At 48.5% G+C, this 14,768-nt stretch overlaps 1 protein-coding gene across 1 annotated transcript in view; it reads left to right on the top strand.

The window, feature by feature from the left end:
- The first annotated feature begins 13,112 nt into the window (after positions 1–13,112).
- The window catches only part of LOC119382425 (uncharacterized), a 161,226-nt gene continuing 159,570 nt past the window's right edge, over positions 13,113–14,768 (top strand). Inside the window, exon 1 of the mRNA XM_037650122.2 lies at positions 13,113–13,406. The gene's annotated coding sequence lies outside the window, so the exon portion shown is untranslated. The remainder of the gene's footprint in view (positions 13,407–14,768) is intronic.

Genomic DNA, 14,768 nt, shown 5'->3' with positions numbered 1-14,768 from the left:
TTAGAGGAGGGCGCGGGAGAATCAATACATCGACTGACAAGAAGATGGCTTTCGCCTTGTAGTCATCTTTGGCGAATGCATAAGGGACCCTGTGAGTTTTTTAATTCAACGTATCTAAACAATGACTTGCGCATCTGCAGCCGATTTTGTGGATGCTGAGCACGGGACCGGAGATCAAGAGGTCGCACGGGAGGGTTCTGAGATGGCATCGCACGTGGTAAAAGGTAGCGCCTTTTCCATCCTGTGCCAGATAGGCATCATTTGCCGGCGGGAAGCGCGCGTGAGCCGTCGTCTCAGTGCGCGCTGTCTGCTACTCACCGAACATCGCAGGCCCGATACAGTCTCGAAAGTCTTAGTCGCGGAAGTGCTTGTTGCACATAAGACTCGTAGCCGATGGCTACTTGCCGGTTCTTAGCTTTACAACCCATGCTTCACGCAGTTTCTTGTCCCGCGGTTACCAACGCAGGCTGACACGGGCTCCGTTGCGTAAGCCCGGCACTGCGGCACCGAGCGGTAGAGCCCCATGTTCGTCGCCGTCGGAGGCAGCCACTCTATTAAAATGGTTTCAATTGAGCAGAAAATGCGAGAAAACTTCCGTATTTGAACAGACCGCAGCGCATGTGGTACTTGAAACTCGTTTTTAAAGCACGCGGCAGCAGCCGACGCGGCCGCTGAGACCACGTGATCCTGCCAAGCGCGTCACGCCGACGGTGGCGCCGGCGTTTCCAGTGGTGGGCCTCGAGGCCAATATTACGAACTATTCACGAGGAGAAACGCGATGATCGTGCTCATTTGAAAGAGAAGTGCGTTTGTGAACCGAAGCTACAACAAATAGACAGCCGCTGTACGTTTCGAGATTGCGCGCTGGCTTTCCGAGTCAACCATTTGTAATGTGACAGCAGCGGAGCATGTGGACCTAATACACCACAGTTTAAATAACGTACCGTGAGTACTAAGTGTTTAATTCAGCTGATTGCGGTACATTTCCCGTCGCGGCTCCCTGTAAACAGAATTTAGCTGCATGTTTGCACTGAGCGTTTATATTGGCCTTGCATGCGACACGGCGTGATGCGACACGGCTTAGCAGGCTGAAGTGTTGCGCTGCGCTGCTAAGATCGTGGTCATGGGTTAGATTCACGCATACGGCAGCTGCATTTCGGTGGGAGTGAAAGGCAGTAACACCGGCGTACTTAGATTTACGTACACGTTAAAGAACCCCAGGTGGCCGAAATTAATTTGAAGTCCCCCACCACGCGTGCCTCGTAATAATGTCGTGCGTTTGGCGCGTAATATATATCCTTGCATGCGCGTGAGCCGCGGGCAATATACAGCTGCCGCTTTGGAAACGAGCTGAAAAAAGAACCAAGGCGGCAATTAAATTTTGGATGGCTTCGCGAATTCAGATGCGCTTATCATCGGGCACAAATCTCGGCATAATCATAAACATGCGCGATCCCAGTGGGTATTGTATAGTGTGATGCTGACCAAGCGAGCTGTCGAAACAACCAAAGCGACATTCGAATAAGCGAACACGGTGCGTGATCAGGCGTCGATATTCGAAATGAAACACGCCTCTGCAAGAAACATGCATGGTCGAAGTGGGCATGAAATTACACATATATATATATATATTGCGCGTATCATTATGCTGTCAAAGGGAGCTCTAAAAAAATCCAAGGTGACATTAAACTTGCGATCCGACGTTGTTATCATTCGATGCAAACCACGGCAAAAGCGAAAATCCCACTAAACTGAACACTGCGCATTGCGATGCAGCCAGTGACTCAACAGGGCAGATGTAAATTTATGCTCTTCACACTGAGCTCATAATAAATTTAAAGCCGCACGACAAACTTGGCATCCAAGCAATCGAAAAGTTATCAATAGAAAACGTTCGCGAAAGCGTGCTGGATGTTTGCTGACAGCTCCGAGTAGACACGACTGCCGCAACGAATGTGTGTTTTACCGGTAACATAATTACAGAAGCAGTCACCTCCATATTCATGTCAAAGAAATGTGCCCGTCCAGCATCGGCATGCACGTAGCGCTCGCACAAACAGCACCGTCCTTGACGACCTGCTCGGTTCCGAAAAGGTGGTCGATCAACCTCCCTCCTCTGGTGAGATTCCCACCGTGAAAACGCCTTTTCCATCTCTGGGATCTTTCTAAACCTTCAGAGCAAGCGACACGTGAAGTTGCACACAGCGCGTGCAGGGTGCGTGAACGTGCTGACACAGCGCTGTCAAAAGGGACCTCCCGCTCAAGTTTGCACGCCGATGCCAGCGCTTGCCATTCCCCCAGCGGAAAAAGCGTAAAACTGTAGAGCGTTACCACGGCACCTGGATACCGCCGCGCGCCCCGATCCAGGTGGCCGTGGCGTTACGACCCTTCCGCTCCCTTTGGCTCCCAGCCTCCCACGCATTTGCGAAGCGCGCGCTGCACGTGAATCCCCCCTCGCTCCGCGATGTCACCCCGACAATGGCCATGCAAACACGAAGTAGTCGGCTCCAACAGTCAAATTCTACCGATTCCCAAACAGATGGCACGAAGAAAGCAGACGACAGGCATGGATGCGAAGCTCACGCTTGAGTGGGCACGACCACGACAACTACGAAAAAAAAAAAAAAAAGCATTAGCCGTTGTTGCACGTCCATTAGCTTTTTTTTTTTTTGGCAGATACAGTGAACTAGTTACTGAGCGTGCAGGTACAGTCCGTACAACACGGTGCACTTTCGATAGGGACCAAGATAAAATGTCTTGACAACAATTGGCTCTTCCCCCGCAGATTGCACACACAAAAAAAGTTTTTCTGAAAGCTGGGGGCTCGTCATTTCCCTATTAATAATGCTATGTCACGTTGATAGTACGCACGCTGTTCGTGAACTCGGAGTACAGGCTATGAGAACGGCGATAATGCAAGGAAGGGCACGCGAGATAGATGTCAATTTTCGTTGCGGGAAAGAAAAAAGCCCGAAATAGACCATTTGATTTTGGAGTGTTGCGTACCGCACGATAACTCGAATGGTTGCTAGTAAATTAAGGTATCCCAACTAATAGCAGTCACAGCGCCAGGGCCGCTTAACCTAATGCACGAGAAGCGGCCTTACCCATGCATCCAGTAACAAACATAGGGAGTGCGTAGTACACACAGCAAACCAAATAAAACAGGTATATAATTATGAACGTACAGAACATTGTGCTAACTCTACGTCGTAAACAGCGTCGTCCTTCACTTGCGAAATGCACTTCGCTCGGACAAGGACGGCGTCGTCTGCTATCACTTGCTCCGCATCTGCTACATGGCTGAGCAGACGCTGACCTTTCACCAAATTGCTGCCACGCGGACAGAAGCGTGTACATCCTAATCGCGCGACGCGAAATTCTCAAAAACACGTGCAGAACGCGTGCAGGGTGCGAGCAAAGCAACGCGTTTTCAAGGCAGCTTGAAGGGGACAGTGGAGGGGTCAACACTCGAGTAACGAGCTTTTCTCCCCACATTGACTGACAGCGCCCTAAAGTCCCTGAAAAAATAACTATTTTTCAGGGACTTTAACAGCGCCCAGCACCACAGCGCCTCCCACGGCGTGGGTCTCAGCGACCGGTTTTTGCAAGAAAGACGGCAAAACGCGTGCGATGCAGCGCCCCCTGGCCGAGCTTGGCGAAGAATGTGCCGTCTGTGGCGTAATCGTTTCGCGCCGCGCTGCGGAGCGAGGGGGCGTATGTTTGACTCCCGGTTTTTTCTCTTTTTTTTCTTTGCCATCTGTTAGTCCTCATATTTTGAGAACCAGCAGACAATAATGCCAAGGAAAGTATGGGAAACGTGCGGCACCTACAGGTGGCGCGACAATGCAGTGCGCCAGCTAGAGTCACTGGAAAATTCTAATATCCTCTTCTAATATCCTCTTGAAGAAACACACACACATAATGCCGTTCTGCCGAGCGTAACACGGCACTGAGGCTAAAAGATCGGTCACTTCTCAACACACGCTAGCAACGCGCCGGACGGTCTGGAAGGGACATGGCCGCCGCCACCCAATGTTGCCCGCGTGCAGCCTACCTTTGCGGTACTCTGATTTTCCAGTGACTCTAGCGCCAGCGCGCCGTCAGCGCCGCGAGTGGCCACTCAGTTGTCAAGTGTCGTGCTACGAAATCTCGTCTCTCCTGCTGCGCCCGCGTTTTGTGGACGTGCGTGTGCGCGATGGCGACTGGTGTTATAAAGTGCGCCGGCTTCAAGAACGTAAACAGCGCAGGGTTTTTTAGACCCTTCAACGAAGAGAAAGAACACAAATTATGCCGCAGCAGGCACGTTTTCGACGTGACGGAAGAGAGCACGGTCGGACAGAGTATTCTAAAAGGGAGATGCGTGCAACAGGCCAACGTGAAGCAGGAAGCATATGCCGTCATCATCGAGCTTTGTGCACGCTTTTTCATCATTTTACCTGCTTATTACTGAGTAAACGATGGCATTAACGTCAAACCTGTGCTGTAGCGAGATGTTGTCTTGAGGGCAACCGAGTGCGATCGGCGCAAGTAGTACGTACGATCGCCTCCCGTGTTGCATTTAGTGATGCCGTAACAATTGTGCGAAGCTTTCTATACTGCAGTTCCGTTTGTGGACGTTGCTCGGGCTGCATGAGTGCTTGGGTAAATCTGTTACGTGTCATCTTTGTAAGCGATATCTTAGCCGTCACGTAGCATAAAAACAGCGTGGCGCGGCACCGCTTGCATGCGCAGCGCTATCAAGGGGCAAATGTAATACAGGTGTAATAAAACTTAAAATTCGCGCGGTCCCCGATGCATTGTGCCACGCATCCGGCTCTTGTTTCTTACTGTTCCCGTTTATGAACTGCGCTGTCTGCTTATACGTAGGGCGTACTAATAACATTTTTTACCTGCAAATGAGCCTGACTGAATGATGCTCGCCTTTATGTGCCTATGAAATTGTCTGAACTGCGGTCCACGTAACAATAACGCACGTACAGCTAAGCGACGGCGTCCAGTAATTTGGCAATATGGTCATCGCCACGAACTGTTGTTCTGGTGCACGTAACTTTAAGTGCACGCGCTCTGTGATATGCATGTGTACTTTTCAGCATTAATTACTTTAGACTATTAACACCAAAAACACGCCTTTTCAATTGCACCGCCCAGAGGCCGGGTGTACCTTGAGTAATCTCTTTTCCAGCTTGATGCTTACTATAGGCTGGTCACCAGAGCTCACTGCAACTGTAGGGGTGGTATTGAAGGCCACTGCAAGCATGCATCAGCAGTTGTAGCTTTTGTCAACAGTGAAGAGTCAGCGAAACTTCAGCTATCGCCGAAGTTTTGCGGTACGTCGGCGGAAAAACAGCAGGAGCGTACGAAGGAGAAGCTGGATCCGTCGATGACATTCTGCCAACAAAATGTACACTGCAGACCCGAAACCATTTTGCCGGCTGCCACTCGGTTCTGTTTGCACACTGTAAAAATACCGGTTCACTTGTGTGGAGCGTAAATTCACAGCGAACTAGCTACAACGTGTACTTCATGACCATGCACAGGATCACTTACTTCACACGCCGTACGCTGCGAATCCACCGTTCCCTCTGGTCTATAGGAGGCTTTCTCGCCCCGGAAAACGGAAGAAATTTGTTCCAGGAGGGCATTTCTTATATCTATTAGCGCAGTTGACGACGCAGCAACTCATGCGCGACATTGCAAAACTCCTCCAACGGCGTGACACGGCTCGGCGCGTGGAGCGGCTGCTGCACGTAGCACGCCAATTCGTTTCGTTCACTCCCGCATAGCGGCGCCACCAGCTCAGTGCACGTTCCCCATAGTAGATGTTATTTGTAGTAATTAAGATATAAAGGGGAAGAAAGTAAAGTGGACGAAAAGATAACCTGCCGCCGGCAGAGACCTAATCTATGACCTTCGAATAACGCGTCCGATGCTCTACTACTGAGCTACGGCGGCGGTCATCCTCCCGTCCACTTTTAACACGAAAGTGTTTTATGCCAGGGTCCACCGAGACTTTCATGACGTATTTCCGTCACGGAAGTACGTGAGCAAAATGAATGCCATCAGATGGCAAAGAAAAAAAACTTATAAGAAAAAGTTCCGTTGACGGTAGTCGAACCCATGACCTCTTCGTCCGCGACGTTAGCTGGCGGGCGTTTAGCCCACTGAGCTACCGCCAAACGCATTGCGGGGGAACATGAACGCGCCTTTTATCTTTCACACTTTCCTCTCACAGTGCTGTTGGATTGATGGATGGATACTATGAGCGTCCCCTTTGTAACGGGGCGGGGACGTCTGTGCCACCAGGTTCGAAAAAAAAAAAAAAAAACGCGCCGTTGCTACGACCATCCCATTCGACGCGTTTCCAATAGAAGTGTAATACACCGCGAGGTGGCGGATTTAGCCGAAGCCTCGCTCACGGCATCCATTCATGGCTGTGTTCCAATTCTGGATAGCAGACAGTCTACGCTGACAGCTTATAGAATACAGCTTCGAGCTCATGTTGTCCGAGAAATGGAACGCGTCTAGAAGACGTCTACGCGACGTGATGCCACCTCGCGTCGAGGAGAGAGCTAAGAAAAACAAACGTACATGTTCTTTCTTTAGCCTCTTTCATGTTCAAACCAATGAAAAATTTAACGTAGCTTACATCGAAAGCCTGGAAAAGCGCCTACTGGTGTACAGACGACCATACCGGCGAGATCCGATCTACGCAAGCATTTCGCTGAGCCGCCATCTTGTTTGGACAGCAAAGTAGCCTGCATCGTTTTTGTCTCCGATGCTCTCTTCTCGAAGCTGTCTATTTTGCCGGCTAGGTGAGAATTGGAATGGGACTTAAGATGGCCCACTTAGCTCTTTATTGAGCTGTCTACGGTGAGTAGTGAAACGCACCCCATATCGAAAAATAACTCTCCGACGTCGCCTGGCGTTCGCACCGCGTACCCCGCTCGCCCTGCGAGAATTAACGGCCAGACTAGAGGGAAGACACGACGCGCGTAGCGTTTCTCTTCGCATTTCACAACGCTTTGAAGGAGTGCATATCGAGTATGTGTTTATTATGTGCTTGTTGATGCCATCTTTTCGCGGGATTCACCATATGCGGTGTCCACGTATATGTTAAGAACTTCAGCTACCGCAAGGGTTAAATCATGATCATGGGTATTAGTCGTCGGTACGAATTAAGATGTGCCACTAGGCGTCAACTTGAGTGAGATGCGTCAACTATCAAGCGGGGCTATATCTGCCAAACAACAGTAGACTTTGTACAAGCTCTCATATACCGATGCACTATAAACAATAAACTACTTCTGTGACGACACCTTTCACTTTCGTGCTATACCGATTCCTATGACGGAGGGATCAGCCATCGTTTTTTGGGGGGTATATATGTGCATTTAAACCTAGGAGTGTTAGTCAGCGCCGATCGCAGCCATGGCGGCGAGTGTGGAACACTCTTTTTCTGCCTGTTGGCGTCACATATCACGTCATCTTTTTTTTGCGAGTTGGCAGCTGACCAATAATCCCTCGCATACTACCTGAAGGCATCAAGTGTGCCAGAACGAGACCCTCGCTAAGAATGAAGGAAAGAAGCTGACTTTTCAAGGGCTCGTTTTTCTTTGTTAGACACAATATTATGAGAACTAACAGACAATAATAATGCCAAGGAAAGTATAGGAGATGTTATTTGTAGTAATTAAGATATAAAGGGGAAGAAAGTAAAGTGGACGAAAAGATAACTTGCCGCCGGCAGGGACCGAACCTGCGACCTTCGAATAATGCTCTACCACTGAGCTACGGCGGCGGTCATCCTCCCGTCCACTTTATGGCAAGTTTTCTTTTCGTCCACTTTACTTTCTTCCCCTTTATATCTTAATTACTACAAATAACACCTCCTATAGTTTTTCAGCTCCATGGCAGCTGAAATCGATTTGCAGAATTAGCATTCGAGCACCGAAGAAGACAACTGCTTGGCAGAAACGACATAGAATGCGGTTTGTGGAATGTGGAGAAGCTGTCGCTTCTCCTCTTTCCTGCAGTAAGCAGTATGTCGGGCAAACAAGTAGCTGCATGAATGATAAGTTAAGAGAGCGTTGTAATCTTGTAAATAAAACCAATGATGTGTGGCTTGCATTAAATTGTAAAGCGTGTGAATGTGAACCTTTCTTGCAGAACTTAAAGGTTTTATCAACCAACAGAGTTTAACGAGATTGATAATTCTATAAGCTGAAAAATGTGCAAAAATCGGTACCACTTGTGTTAGCACTCTGTCCCTGTCCTTGTCGAATAAAGAATGTACTTCCTTGAATGTGCAGTAGTCTGTGAGCTTATCAGTGTTATGTATATCTTCTTAAAATGAAATGGAAAAAGACAAATCGCAGTGCATCGCTTCTTGGTGCAGTGTGAGCGCACCGGCACTGTGTAAATGTTTGTCTCGTGTGCAATAAACCATTCTTTTGAAAGTCAGTACACATGTTGTGTCTCTGCATTTTTGTTCTTGCGTTGCTTATGCGCAAAAAAATTCTTAGCATGTGCTACCAACTAGGGCGAATTTTTCCCTAAACCAATGTCGCCCTGTGCGGCAGCGTCCGTTGTCTTGTAACCAAACTAGCCTTTTTTTTAAATGCTGGTGTGGGTGCACGCTTGACTGAAACGTTCTCTTGGTTGATCGTGCCTTTTGTGTGCAGGATGAAATTAGAATTCCACCTATTTCCAAAACCACAATAATATTGACACATTCATTATTGACACACACCGCTGTGGAGGAACTTCCTAATTTTGCCTATTTAAGATTTTTAACATATCTAAATTTACTTCATTGAGACAAATAAGCCGTTGAACTGCTCATATCGGCATTTACAAATGTTCAATGATTTAGTAAAGTATTGCTGCTGGGCTTGTGTGCTTGCCAAGCCCGCCTTCCTATTTTTCTTGCACTGATACATGTCTGCTTGATGGAGATACCTTGTAGTTTATTGTGCCTTTTGCGTGCAGGTTCTTGGACAAAGGCATCAGTTTCATTGTTCCAACCTATGTCAAGTGACCAACATATTGTTTGGAATTGCTACAATAAAGGTTATGCACGACCAACAGCATCTGTTGACATTTTGCATTTACTTTTGGAAGCGCGGTATAACGCATTCCATACATCAGAAGTAATGAAAATGAGCCGACATTAAAATGCTTATTTTGTCTTGAGCACAATGGATTAAGCCACTGCAATGTCTGAATAAACAGGATTAACTAATTATTTGGCCAGAAGAACACCAATTTTGCTGAGATAAATGATTATTGAACGTGGGGTGTCGCTGGAGCCATTTCGACAAGCGGACTTTTTACAGCGAAAGCTGTTATGAGATCACAAGGGCCGTTTTTTGGCGCTGTAGTTGGCCGCCGCCGCCGCCGGTGTCCGTAACCACTATCGCTCGAAATAAGAAAAAAAAGGCGAAATAAGTAAAAATATCCGGTTGGAACGAGGTTCGAACCAGGCCCCTCAGCGTGGGAGCCCAGTGTTCCACCTCAGAGCCATGCCGGTGCTTAAAAATGCTTTGCAAAAATACCCTTTACAGGCTCGATGTCGGGAAGGAACCACATTACCATTTGTAATGTAGTGTGGTAGAACAGTAAAATAACAACCAGGACTCACACAACGCGAATTCTGTAACCAGGCGTCACACAACGCGAATTGCGCAACGAGAGGGTTGTTCAATGCTTCCAACCCATTGCAAAGGCCTCTGCTACAATGCTTCATTGTCAAGCCACAGCATCAACGAAGTGCACATATACCTTACAAGTATTTAAGTGCACATATACCTTACAGGTATTTAGCGGGTACCGCGGTTCTCCGCAGAATGACGAAAAATTGCATAGTGGCTTTAAGGAAAATTATGATAATTTATAGCGAAGTGGGTTCCTTGCAAGTGCACTTCTATTTCGTTGCCAAGGAAGTCCATAAGGCTCCCATGATCCATTTCCTCAAGGTCTCAATAAAGTTAATTCCCTCTCTCTCAATTTTTCTCTCGTTAACGTATGTTATAAAGCGTGGTGGGAGAGTTCAATAACGACTGGGCTTCACACTATGCGAATTACGTAACTAGTGCGTTTTTTAAAGCCTCCAAGCTGTTACAAAGGGCTCAGCCATAATAATTCATCGTCATCAACCATCGCATCAACAAAATGCACATAGTGCCTTACAGATGGTACCTCGCTTCTCCGCAGAATGATGAATAATGTCTTGGTGGGTGCTTCCCAACAGTCACAAAAATTATGATTTGTGGCGTAGTGGGTACGTTGCTAGTGTACTTGTATTAATAGCCACAAGAGAGTTTATAACGGGCTCTAGAAATGCCGCTCTTCTAGCTTTCGCTGTGACTGTGCTGCGCTATCCGCGCAGGTCTGGCGTTTTGTAGAGCTACACTTGCCTAGCCGGAGCCGATTTCGCGTGGATGGTCATGAGCCGTGCTGCGCATGCGCGAGGATCAGTGATGTCACACAGCTGGGTCACCGGAGCTGGCATCTCACGCGCTCTCCGACACCGCCGCGCGCGGCTCGCCGCATTCGAGAGGAGTGACGTCGTAGCCAGACACAGTGGCGCCGGCGCGCGCGCAGCTATTCGCCTTCGCTGTGCAGTCGCCGTCTGACACTGCGCTGGGGCCGCTTGATAGCGCCTCTGACTGGCCTTTGCAGGTGGGTAACGCCATGGAGAAGGAGAGCGCAAATGCTGCTCGACGACGCAGAAGAGCCGAGAAGCTTATCTCATCGGATCCCGAAGTAGTGGCCTGGCAATTAGCGATTCAGCGTGCGAAGAATGAACAGAAGAAGGCTAATAATCGTAGACAATCTGGACACTGCAATTTTTTTTTCAAGGCTGGAACTTGAGGACAAGTTGTTTGTCAAAACGTTGGCTCCAGCAACACGCTAGTCAATTCGTTGCATCATGCCAGCGTTTTGCAATCACATTTTAGCTGTTCACTGTCAAGAGTGATAAGTGAAGGGACGCTTGCGTAATATGGCGCCAGGTTAATTTCTGAGGCTTCTCTAGCCAGCAGAAGTGATAATTCAAGACGTGGGAGGCTTGAAGAGATGATACATTTTTGGATGTCGGTCTTCTTCAAGGGCTGACAGGTGTCGAAATGGCTCCAGCGACACCCCGTGTCCCTGAAGAATCCCTTCAAGCTTGCAGCTTCCCCCTTTCTGGAATTATCAATTCTGCTGGCTAGAGAAGCCCCAGAAATTAATCTGACGCCATATTACGCAGGCGTTCCTTTAGTTATTGCTCTTGACAGGGAACAATTAAAACGTGTTTGCAAAATGCTGGCATGATGAAACGAATTGACTAGGGCAAGCTGGTTTGCATGAAAAATGAGTGTCTAAAAGTGCTGTTAAAAAGATCTAGCAAAGAATTTTTTTTAGAATTCTTGCAAGCAGTTTTCAAGACTTCTAATAACGTGGCGTTAGCACAGCTACAGGAAGTTCTCAAGCTGCTTACGTTTAAATAACATGTCGAATAAACTTCTCATATACGTTAGGACTTTCCTTTCTTATTAGAAGTTTTCTAGATTTTCTTGTGTTTCGTGGGAACTGAAAGTATAGTTTTAGAACCTCGCAAAACTGAACTTGGGAGCTGGGAAACATGCAAAGAGAAAATGTTGGACTTGTTTGGGAAGTCCATTGGACGAAACTTAGCCAGGGAAAGCAATCTCGCTTCCCGCCCAGACAGAATCTCTCGTATGTAGCACTGTGTTGCAAGGCCCGTGCTGAGATGCCGGAGGCCGACGAGGTTGGGCCTTTTAAATTGATTGCAGACGACGCCTTCAATTTTTCAAGATGTAAGAACTATTCGACGGTATATACGTCATCATAAAGAAGTGCCGGCGCATTCATCGACAAATTTACCCGGCGTCCCAATACAGCGAATTCAAGAACTCTGAGCGAATTCCACCGCAAATCACACGCTATTCCGCTTTATCGTGTGGCAGTACAAAGCGACCGGATTACCATACGATGGAATCTTCTCGACGTGGTTTTCTTCCAACTCAAGGGCCTTCCGTTTAAGATATGTGAAATATGTGAAACCGTTGAAAGTGGCGCGCAGTACACGAGGATGCGCGCAGACGGACTCTTTGTATTTATTCCTTTCAGATTCTCTCGGAAGAAGCCCCTTTTCACGCTTATCAACTGATTTGCGTATATAGATCGTATATCTGGCATCCTGATTTGAAACTAATGTACTTTTATTTCCCTCTATGTGATCTGGCGCATTTAATACCATTACCGGCTTATATGTCTTTCGGGGCTCAGGATTTATTCCCTTCACCTGTTAGTTTTCGATTGTACAAAATGATTGTGTTTTGATTACCGATTGATGACTGTATATGTGTTTTTTTCCACTGCTCTAATTAGCCCTTTGTAAGGGCTGGCAGTGTCCGTAAAATTAGTAAATTAAATACGTCTGGCTCGTCACCAGAGCCAGGGGATGCGTTTGTAGCCAGAGGGTTCTTGAAATAAGGAACTCATCCCTTAGCTTGCACGCTCAGAACGCTCTTTCGGAAATAAAAGCTCATTTCATTCATTCTGTCGGTTGTTCAGCGCTGTGTACTTCTCGTGTTGGCGTCCCTTTTGTGCTGTCGTTGTACACTAAACCAACTCGCTCAGATTTTTACTCGACCGCATTTACTTCCGTAGCAGCGCACGTTTCTAGTACTATGGTGGGCGGATGCAGAAACAAAAAAGAAAGTAATATACTCGCGAATGCATAGAATACGTGCGCACTCTCGCTTTCTTTGACCTCGGCGTAGTAGCATGTCGGGCGCGCTGAAACGGACACCGCAAGAACTGGCACTCACGCATCCATCGTGGGGTCACGTTTAATGCAGAAACACGCAAATAACAAACAAACGCGCAACAAGAGCAGGTGCGGCGGCTTTCGATTTTTTTTTTTTTTTTGTCCGCCGAGGAAGGCCGCCGGCCAACCGCGAACGCGGGTTGCAGGCTTTCGGCAGTAAAAGTATAACTTTACCGCTCCCTGCTGCTCCCCACGCTACAAGTTACTTTCAAAGCATTCTCTTTTCTGTTGCAGTTTCGGTTCCGTTTCTGGCCGCTTCGCCTTTTGGTCGGCTCCCGTTTTCGAGAAGACCGGAGCACCGGAGCGACACGGCCCAGGGAGCAGACGATGCAACTACCACCATTGGCGGACGCGTTCAGCGCATTGAGTGAGCCGCTATGAAGTGGACGAGGCTCGCGTTGTTGCTGCGTGTGTTCTGGTGAGCGTTGCTTCGCGTGTCTGTCGTCACCGTCGTTGCTTCAGCGAACCACCATCCGGATATAGCGGCGAGCACTTTGGAAGAACACGCACCAGGTGTTGTGGAGGTGCGCGCAAGCGTCGGTCGTCCTGCGGGCTGCTCCAACAGGTAACGTTCCCTCGTCCGCACGCTAGGCGACTCCTCGGGATTGTTCCTCCACTGCGTGTGTGTGTGCGCTCGGTCGCGGAAGCATCACACTGCCACTGTCTGAACTCGGCAGACACCGGTTTTGTGCGGTCCTGGCACGATCAACGTGACATAATTTGATAACATTAGTGCGCGTAAGTCCGAAGCCATACTAACAGTTAGTATTCTTTTCAAAGGGCGTTGTCACACCCAGAAAGTGAAATTCCTTTCTTCGTCGGCGAGTGGACGGTATGCTTAATTCACTACAGTCGTTTTCGTCGGCCAGCGTCTGATGAGCATGCTGATGGCGAGCCGCACGAGTGATTCCTGTGTGGCTCTCTCTGTGGGAGCAGTGCCTTACGCGAGCGAACCGCTTCAGGCAAGGTGTGTAGCGTGCGTTTTGAAAATCACCTGTGTGGGAGGGAGCCCGCAGGCTGGTTCGTGAATGTCAAGTCATTCACAAAATTGTGAGCGCCAAGCTGCGAGTGAGAGATGCCTTTTTTCTACAGCCGAGCTGTTATGGTCTGCCCTGTGTCGTAGATAGGAAATTATCATCATCATGACCGCCCAAGCACTCTGTACAGGTGGTTAGCAAGCGAAGCTGAAACCTAATTGGTATTTGGGTATGGTGTGAATAACTTTAATCAGGTCCCGAGGATTCAGTGCGGGACTCCGCTGGACAGCCCTGAGTTGGTCCGCCAGCACGTGGCTGCCACCACTGTTCACCTTGAGAACCATCGCCGAGCAGCGCCAGAGCATAAAGCAAACTGAAACCCCGCAGTCCGGATTCATGACGACCGGGTTAGGGCACGTCCGTGTCTGCCTCAATGTGGCCTATTTAGTCTATAATGTGGCGGGAGGAATGCCCTAGGTGGTTTCGTTGTAGGTTAACAGCTGGACTCAAGAGATCCAGCCCCCTCAGGAAGTGCACGGCAAACTATACAATCCTCGTTGCTCCCTCCACTGTGCGCGCCGGAAACTGTGTGCGATCCCTATACCCTGCAGCAGTCTGTAAGCCGGTTCTGCAACAAGTCCCCTCGAGAAGGCTTTAATCGCAGAGTCACTAAACACTAAAAATTCTGCCTGAACCAGTTAGCGCTAGAGCAATACAGCCACCTGCTCAGCTACCCCCGGATCCTTTGTATAAAATGGAAGCGAACAGTCTTGGCCATCTTGCACCACCAGCTAATAAGCATCTTTCCCATTAATCCATGCCGCATCAACAAATGCAGGCTCCTCCTCCTCCTTTGCCTCTCGCCACAAAGCCCTCGCCATTCGCCTACATTGTGCACAGCTAGGGTGCACATTCCGCGGAAACTGACGAACCATGGTATTAGCCCTAAG

This window comes from Rhipicephalus sanguineus, chromosome 2, assembly GCF_013339695.2.
Source record: "Rhipicephalus sanguineus isolate Rsan-2018 chromosome 2, BIME_Rsan_1.4, whole genome shotgun sequence".
NCBI classification, from domain to species: Eukaryota; Metazoa; Arthropoda; class Arachnida; order Ixodida; family Ixodidae; genus Rhipicephalus; species Rhipicephalus sanguineus.
This window is presented reverse-complemented; position numbering and strand designations above follow the sequence as displayed.